At 45.7% G+C, this 8,163-nt stretch overlaps 1 long non-coding RNA gene across 3 annotated transcripts in view; it reads left to right on the top strand.

Moving 5' to 3' along the window:
- LOC149124771 (uncharacterized) overlaps positions 1-8,163 on the top strand; it is a 46,403-nt gene that overhangs the window by 14,609 nt on the left and 23,631 nt on the right. Inside the window, exon 1 of one of the 3 annotated variants that reach the window (XR_016213148.1) lies at positions 4,450-4,636. The exons of 1 other annotated variant lie outside the window; for it this stretch is intronic. This is a non-coding gene — a long non-coding RNA (uncharacterized LOC149124771). Of the gene's footprint in view, positions 1-4,449; positions 4,637-7,283; positions 7,428-8,163 lie in introns of those variants that run through there. One more of the 3 variants, XR_016213147.1, reaches the window with a different exon arrangement.

Here is an 8,163-nt window from a genome sequence, read left to right as displayed (position 1 = left end):
AAAATGTTTAATACATGATTCTGACAGTCTACCCCAATGTATGCAGAATTGAATTAAGGTTGTATTTTTTAGAATATCCTTTTGTTTACTCAGATGTATTGAGTTTCAAGGAAATTATTATACTTTTTGCATGTTAAAAAAGAAGCCCAAATAAAACCATGGATCAGTAGATATGTGCATTCTCTACCTTTGGGTCGAAGGTATGGAAAACTGGTGAAATACACATGAGGCTTGTACTTGTGCTAATAGTGTTGTACCATAGTGCTATACCAATGTAAGTATAGCAATTGGGATGTCCTGGTTTGGGCAATATGTTGTGGTTATGTAAGATGTTTTCAGAGAAGGGGGCAGGGTGAAGAGTAGAGGGGGACTCTGTCCTAATATTTTGGCTACTTCTTGTGAGTTTTAAACTATTTAAGGATAAAAAGTATTTTCAAAAAAGCATGAACTGGGAAGATATTACATGGAAGATTCTTGTTCTTTGTTCTCTCATGCTGTTGAGTGTAGGCTGGGCTCACAAATTCAGTTTGCACTCCTGTAGTTTGTGCTGAGAGCATTGCCTTTGGAGTTGGTTAGAATACACTGATTATCACAATGTGATCCATCTCTTAGACTAGGAACTGAGTCGCTCAGGATAGAAAAGGACTCTGGTAGTATTTATGTAAATTGAAACCCAGAATTGATAGGGGAATTGAAGAATAGTTTCTAGCTGGAGAGACTGCTGTGTTATAAAATGGAGTATATTCATTTTGTGATTTCAAAAAGTATTTTTGGGATGGGGGGAAAAACAGAGTAAGAGAGACAGAGAGAGGGAGAGCTCATCAGCTGGTCTATTCCCCCAGTGCCTGGAAAGGCTGAGGCTGGCCCAGACCAAGGTCTGGAGCCAGGAACACAACCCGGTTCTCCTGTGTGGGTGGCAGAATCGTACATAATGGAGCCAGCGCTTCTGCCTCCCAGGATCTACATTGGCAGGAAGATGGAGTTAGAATCTGGAGCCAAGACTCAAACTCAGGCACCCTGAAGAGGAACACAGGCGTCCTAACCTCTAATCCCTGCTCCCATTCTCGAGGTCCAAAGAAATAACTCATATGAGCGATTGATGAAATTTGCGCTTCTAATATTCCTTTTATAAGATTCTTACCATCATCAGCCAGGGGCCAAATTGCGAGCACAGAAAACTGGAATGAAGAAATTCATATTTATGGAACATCTAAATGCTGTGTATGAAGCATTCTGGCAGGCTCTCCCATTTTCTCATTAGATCTTCCTAATGACTCTACAAGTCAAGTATTATTTTCTCCAGTTGGAAAGCATATAAATTGAGTACCGGAGATTTAGCAACTTTCTGAAAGTTGCATAGCTAGTTCAGTGTTTGGGGCTATGATTTAAGCTCAGATCTGCAGTTCCTATTCAGTCTTTTTTTTATTTATTTATTTATTTATTTATTTTTTTACAGGCAGAGTGGACAGTGAGAGAGAGAGACAGAGAGAAAGGTCTTCCTTTGCCGTTGGTTCACCCTCCAATGGCCCGGCCGGCGCACCACGCTGATCCGATAGCAGGAGCCAGGTACTTCTCCTGGTCTCCCATGGGGTGCAGGGCCCAAGCACTTGGGCCATCCTCCACTGCACTCCCTGGCCACAGCAGAGAGCTGGCCTGGAAGAGGGGCAACTGGGACAGAATCCGGTGCCCCGACCGGGACTAGAACCCAGTGTGCCAGCGCTGCAAGGTGGAGGATTAGCCTAGTGAGCCGTGACACCGGCCTCCCATTCAGTCTTGACTCTCCTCTGCTGGGAATTACATGATGATACTGATTTTGATACTAGCTCTGTAATGACACTCTGATATTTCCTTACCCTGGAAAAGCGTTCTATATTGATGGATGTATCTTTCTAATCTGGGTACTGATGACAAACACTTCTTCAGATAAGGGCTAAATTCAAACTATTCATGAACACTTGTATTCTTTCTCTCCTTAAGTGGTTCAGTTACTTAATTTCTTCCCCAAACAACAGAATTTAGTCCTGCCAACCTCCACAGAGAAATGATTTCTTTAAAAGATACTGGGAAGGTCCCACAATCTCCTGGTGAGGCAGAGGGGCCAAGCAGCCAGAAACTGTGTTCAACAGTATTGCAGAGCTTTCCTAGGTAGAGTGTCACCTGCCGCTGCTGCCTGGGATCTGCGATACTCAGAACTGGGAATTGAGGCTCCAGTATCACACCAGCCAGGACATCAGCCCTTGAACACAGACCACAGCTTTATGCATATTTTCACATCCAGGAACTGGCACATCTGTGTGTGGTTGGCAGGATCCAGATTGTATTACATCATGACTAAATGGCACGTGTGGCTCACTTAAGGAAATACCTTTCAGTAGTGACGCCAGTAAAAATCTTCTTCTTAGCTTTCACTAAAAGAAAAAGACACCATTCATGAGCATGATGATACAGTGCAGGAGGAGAAATGCCTGGGGACTTCAGGGATAAAGGATCCCTGATGGAACTGAACTGAATCCTGGGAGACCCAGCCTGCCCTCACGCTTCCTCCGTCAGACTGGAAAGTTATATCCAGGGAGCACATGGCATTTCAGCCCAAGTCCCTTCAGCAGAGAGCATCTACAGTGAGTCTGCTCTAGGGTTATTTCCCAGGTTTCTGAGTCCATCGTTGGGCTGAGTGACTCCGCACAGGCTGAGCAGCTTGCTTGCCATAGCAGCCAACATTGATGTCTGCTGGGCGCCATCCCACCAGAACCAGCCAGCCATTTCCCCTTCTCTCCCAGTAGGGGCAGCAATCGCACTTTGCTGGAGTGGACTGAAATATATTGATTTGTCTTCCCTACCCACAACCCAGTCTTAAACCTGAAACCATACTGCATGCATTATTCAACATCACCGTATGCAGCAAAAAAGAACTGTTCTCTGTTTTCTTGGGCTGTATCCACGAGAATCATTAGATCTTTTCACAAATGCAGAACAAGATACTAAAAGCTTGGTTTGCAGATTAAGGTAAGAACCACAAGGGGCTGATGTGCTGTTCCAAAGGACTCAGCAGGTTCTAAGCAGGATCCCATGTGTGGAGTTCTAGATCCTGTATCCGGAACACTAGGGCCTGGGAACCAGGGGTAGCAAAGTCATTTACAGTAAGAAATTATTTTGCTTCTAATGCCCTCAGACTAGTTGAGAAGAGTTGTTCCCAAGGCAGAGAGGAAGGGGAATGTGTTACTGGGTGGGATGAAGTGGCTGGTTTCATTTTTAGAAGTTAAAGGCAGCTGCTCCACAGTGGGGATCAGAAAGAATATGGAACGGTGGGGGATATTCTGGGGCACATTCTGTGTTTCCACACAGTGATGGGAGGATGGAGGACTACACCAACCCAGGGAACTTAGGAACACAAAGGACTCAGAGTCCTTAGGAGTAAGGTTTGGGTAAATCTCATTTAAATAAATACAACTCATGACCAGCTGAGAACCAAGTAATAGGCGCTGAACAGATTGGTAAATATCAAAGTGATTTCAAGACTGAGTACAAAAATTAGGGTTGCCTCAGCTAGGAATCTTTTCTTCCTTGTTTTTCATACATCTAAAAATGTAGGTGTTATCATTTCCTCCTTCACTCTTCAAATTCCATATAGGATGTGTTGTATCCTATAAGTTCTGTAGTTGACTTACAGGATATCAGATAGAGATTACCATGGCTACTGAAAAAAGAAATGACCAGGAAACGTAGGTTGCTTTTGCCTATAGGGCTTTGACTTTTGTGCACAAGGAGAGGCAATCGTGAGAAATTCATTAGAAGAGGAGGAAAAACATTGTTCTCCAATATCAGCCGCGTGAACACTCGTAGGTGCCAGTAGGCCGAAATATCAAAGGCTGAGAGGGCTTAAGAGTTTCTATCAAGTTAGCCTGCCACAGCTTCTTGAGTGCGGGCAGAGACATGGGACTCCTGCACCTGATGAGGACCTTACTGCTGGCGGCACAGCAGACGGCATGCGCTTCCTGTTCAGAGCAGCTCCCTCGTCTGCACACTGTGAGAGTGGTGGGGAGCCACGTGGAGGATGCCACACACCTAGTGGCTTTGTGTCCTGGCTGAGAAATCCCAGCTCTGGAAAACCCCAGGCGTACCTGGGGCCGCTGGGAACCTTGAGCAGCCTTCGTGCAGGGAACGTGTATTCTCTGTCGCAGAAGAAAAGCCCGTGTCTGTGTTTACTCATAAACAACCTTGGAAGGTAGTCCAGGGCAAACACTGATGGGAGCTCTGCAGAAATGCCCTGGCTCTTGTCTTTTTTTTTTTTTTTTTTTTGGTGACAGGCAGCGTTAGACAGTGAGACAGAGAGAGAGATGGAGAGAAAGTTCTTCCTTCCGTTGGTTCACCCCTGAAATGGCTGCTATGGCTGTGCCGATCCGAAGCCAGGAGCCATGTGCTTCCTCCTGGTCTCCCATGGGGTGCAGGGCCCAAGCACTTGGGCCATCCTCCACTGCCCTCCCAGGCCACAGCAGAGAGCTGGCCTGGAAGAGGAGCAACCGGGACAGAATCCGGCGCCCCAACCTGGATTAGAACCTGGAGTACTGGCGCCGCAGGCGGAGGATTAGCCAAGTGAGCCACGGTGCCAGCCTGGCTGCTTGTCTTTCAACGAGCTGATGTAAATGTGCTGGAACTTGTCCTACTTTTTTTTTTTTTGACAGGCAGAGTGGACAGTGAGAGAGAGAGAGAGAGAGAGAGAGAAAGGTCTTCCTTTTTGCCATTGGTTCACCCTCCAATGGCCGCCGCGGCCGGCGCGCTGTGGCCGGCGCACTGCGCTGATCCAAAGGCAGGAGCCAGGTGCTTCTCCTGGTCTCCCATGGGGTGCAGGGCCCAAGCACTTGGGCCATCCTGTACTGTACTCCCGGGCCACAGCAGAGAGCTGGCCTGGAAGAGGGGCGACCGGGACAGAATCCGGCGCCCCGACCGGGACTAGAACCCGGTGTGCCGGCGCCGCTAGGCAGAGGATTAGCCTATTGAGCCATGGCGCCAGCCATCCTACTTTTATTACTTCATTTTCTTGACCAGCTACTGACAGGCACTTGTGTTTATAGGAACTCTAGTCAAAATAATGTAGTTCAAAATGGAGGTCAAAAAATGGCGATAAAATTATTATTTGCTTATTACAAGATTGTATCCCAGAAACGCTCTGGGGAACCCCCTGAAAACATGAGAATGACTAGAAATCCATCAAAGTGAATAGAAAACTATATACGTTTACAAAAATCATCAGCTTTCCTTTGAGTCAGTATTAACTGGTGAAAATAACCGTTTATAAAAAAGCTCAAAAACACCGAGGAATTAAGAGAAAGAAACTCATGAAGAAAACTAAATGTTCTTCTGAGTGGATGTGGAAGAAGGCTGGACTGAAATGAACAGAAATATAGTGCTCTTTGGTGACATAACCTAAAGCTATAAATGTTTAAATTCTTTCTAAATTAAAGATTTTTGTTTGGTATGCAGAGAGAGAGAACGAGAACCAGTCTATCGGTTTTCTCCAGATGCCTGTAACGACCAGGGCTGGGCCTGCACCAGGGCTGGGGCAGGGTTGGGGTCAGAGCTGAGAGCTGGGAACCAGGAACTCAGTCTGGGTCTCCCTCGTAGGTGGCAGGGCTCCAGCTACTTGTGCCATCACCTGCCACGTCCCAGGCTCTGTGTTAGTGTAGGCTGGAATCAGAACAGGGCTTGGACTTGAACCCAGGCACTCTGATTTGTGACGTGGTTGCCTTAACCACTAGGTTCAGCACTCCTAAGTTATAGTTCCCACACAACGTTTGTCAAAATCCCAACAGCATAACAGAAGCTCGGAGTAGTGGAAAGTGCAACTGTGGGTGAGGAATCATCAAACATGAGGAAGAAACTCAGGCCTGGAGGGATTCAATAGGCATTAGCACAGATAAAATAAAGCAGAGATCTCGATTCATAGTACACAATTATTTCAATTTGAAGCCCATTGATTGTATCATTTAAAGCTAAAATTTTGTGTGCATTTCTATCACAAAGAAAACTAATGAATACTTTTATCTCTAACCAACAGAATTCTTCGCTTTAATCCCAATCTTTGCAGTGTAAGGAATCCTAACACGGAGTTTGAGACGTTTTTATTGTTCAGAGACTGCAGGCGGGAGACTGGCTGACGGCGGGGCTATGAGCGCTCGCTCACGTCTCCCCCACTCTGCCTCCTTGTGTTTCCAGGCACTGACTCTGCTCAGCTCTGGGAATCTGCTTCACGGGGTGGACAGGGTAGCAAGTTGGGGCGGGGGCAGGGGCTAACCACTCCCAGCATCTCTTCTCCCTGGTGCCGGTGAAGGAATCAGGACTCTGTCTGGGCCCCAGTCAGACCTGAACAAGTAGCTTTTGACCAAGATCACTGAGAGAGGGAGTTTTGTCTTTGGCTTAACTGCTGATAAGAATGAGGCTGTGGCCCTGGCGCTGACTGGAGGCAGTGAAGAAGCTGATACAGGGAAGACGAATGCCTGGAGCTCCTGTGTTTACCCCGATTTTAGAAGCATCACTGGGATTTTTTAGGTCTTTGATTCAATACATTTTCTTCTTTTCTTTTAAACCAGTAGATTGGGTGTTCTGCTAAAGTCAAAACAATCCTAACTGATTAAACTGACTATTTAATAGCGAACATATTTTTAGACAGGAAGTAGATGAGTTTTATATGGTAATATGATGTACAAATATAAACCAAATATAGTATAAATTCAATGGCAGGCATTTTTTAAAGCTTTTGAATTCTATTCATAAAATACACCTTTTGTTTTAAGCAGGCCTTTTGAGAGGCACTTACTTTTATATGCAGATTTTCTTAATATTTAAAGAGCTCTATTTGAATAAGTGATGTGTGTTAATTGATAATGAAGATAAATATGTATTCATCCTTATTAATTCTGAACAAAAGCCTGAGTCATTTGTAGGAGGCAAATAAAAGTGTGTGAGAGTTGACAAAATTTAGCTTAACTGCTGAATTACTGAGCTGGTAACACATGGTTACAATGTTTGTGGCTATAAACACACTCCACACACCTGCCAGCCATTGACCAACACCCTTGTGGTCAACCGTTGTGACCATTCGTGGAGTGAACCAGTGGATGGAAGATCTCTGTCTGTCTCTGTCTCTTCCTTTCTCTAACTCTGCCTCTCAAATAGATAAAGAAATAAATCTTTAAAAAATTCCATCCTTTGTTCTTGGCATATATGTTATCCAGTGGCCCAAACAGGGTGACTGTAGGACTTACAGTCCAGGTAAGGACACTTTCATAGGTAAAAGAGGGCAGTGTTAATAGAAGCATTCTTTACACCTGGGCTACCCAGGGAGACCTGGGCCTCTGGCCCGACGCTGCAGCCTCCCGTTGATGCTTTCACTGCTTGTGTCTCCGGTCTCGCTGCCGCGCCCTCCCCGTCAGGTAAAAGCAGTCCAGCCACGTTCTCTGCTTCCTCTTTTCTGCTCTGAGCTGGTCTCGTTCTCTCTCCGGTGGAAGGAGCTGCTCTGCTCTGAGCTGGTCTCGTTCTTTCTCTGGTGGAAGGAGCTGCTCTCCTCCCGCACCTGTTCTGGCTGACTCATCCCTCAGACCTCACCCCAAGCTACTCCACTGAGCTCCGTGTTTCTCTTTCTCCTCCCTTTGCAGTGGAACTTTAAAAAGACATACTGTTGTTTTTATTACTTTCTATTCATTCCACAGTCCATACCATTCTGGCTTCTCTCCCCAGGAAAAAAGTTTCTGATTCTCTGGTCTAAGCCAAGTCACCTTCTTATGTTTTCTTAAAATATCAGATACATCTGCTTCATGTGATTTCAGGTTAACTTGTGTTAATTGTGTCTCGCTATCTAGGGTACTACTTCGCTTGCTATGTATATAAATTTCCTGGGAAAACATCTACTACATAGTAGACAGTAAATATTTTTTAAAAGATTTATTTATTTGAAAGGCAGAGTTACAGGGAGAGAGAGTTACAGAGAGAGAGAAGGTCTCCCATCTGCTAGTTGACTCCCCAGATGGCCACAATGGCTGGAGCTGGGCCATCTGAAGCCAGGAGCCAGGAGCTTCTTCCCGGTCTCCCACGTGGATGTGGGGGCCCAAGGACTTGGGCCATCTTCTACTGCTTTCCCAGGCCATAGCAGAGAGCTGGATTGGAAGTAGA

Source organism: Oryctolagus cuniculus, chromosome 9 (genome assembly GCF_051225735.1).
Source record: "Oryctolagus cuniculus isolate XC-2025 breed Fujian yellow rabbit chromosome 9, ASM5122573v1, whole genome shotgun sequence".
In the NCBI taxonomy this organism is placed as follows: Eukaryota; Metazoa; Chordata; class Mammalia; order Lagomorpha; family Leporidae; genus Oryctolagus; species Oryctolagus cuniculus.
Note: the sequence above shows the minus strand (reverse complement) of the source record. Positions and strands in the feature narration are given on the sequence as shown.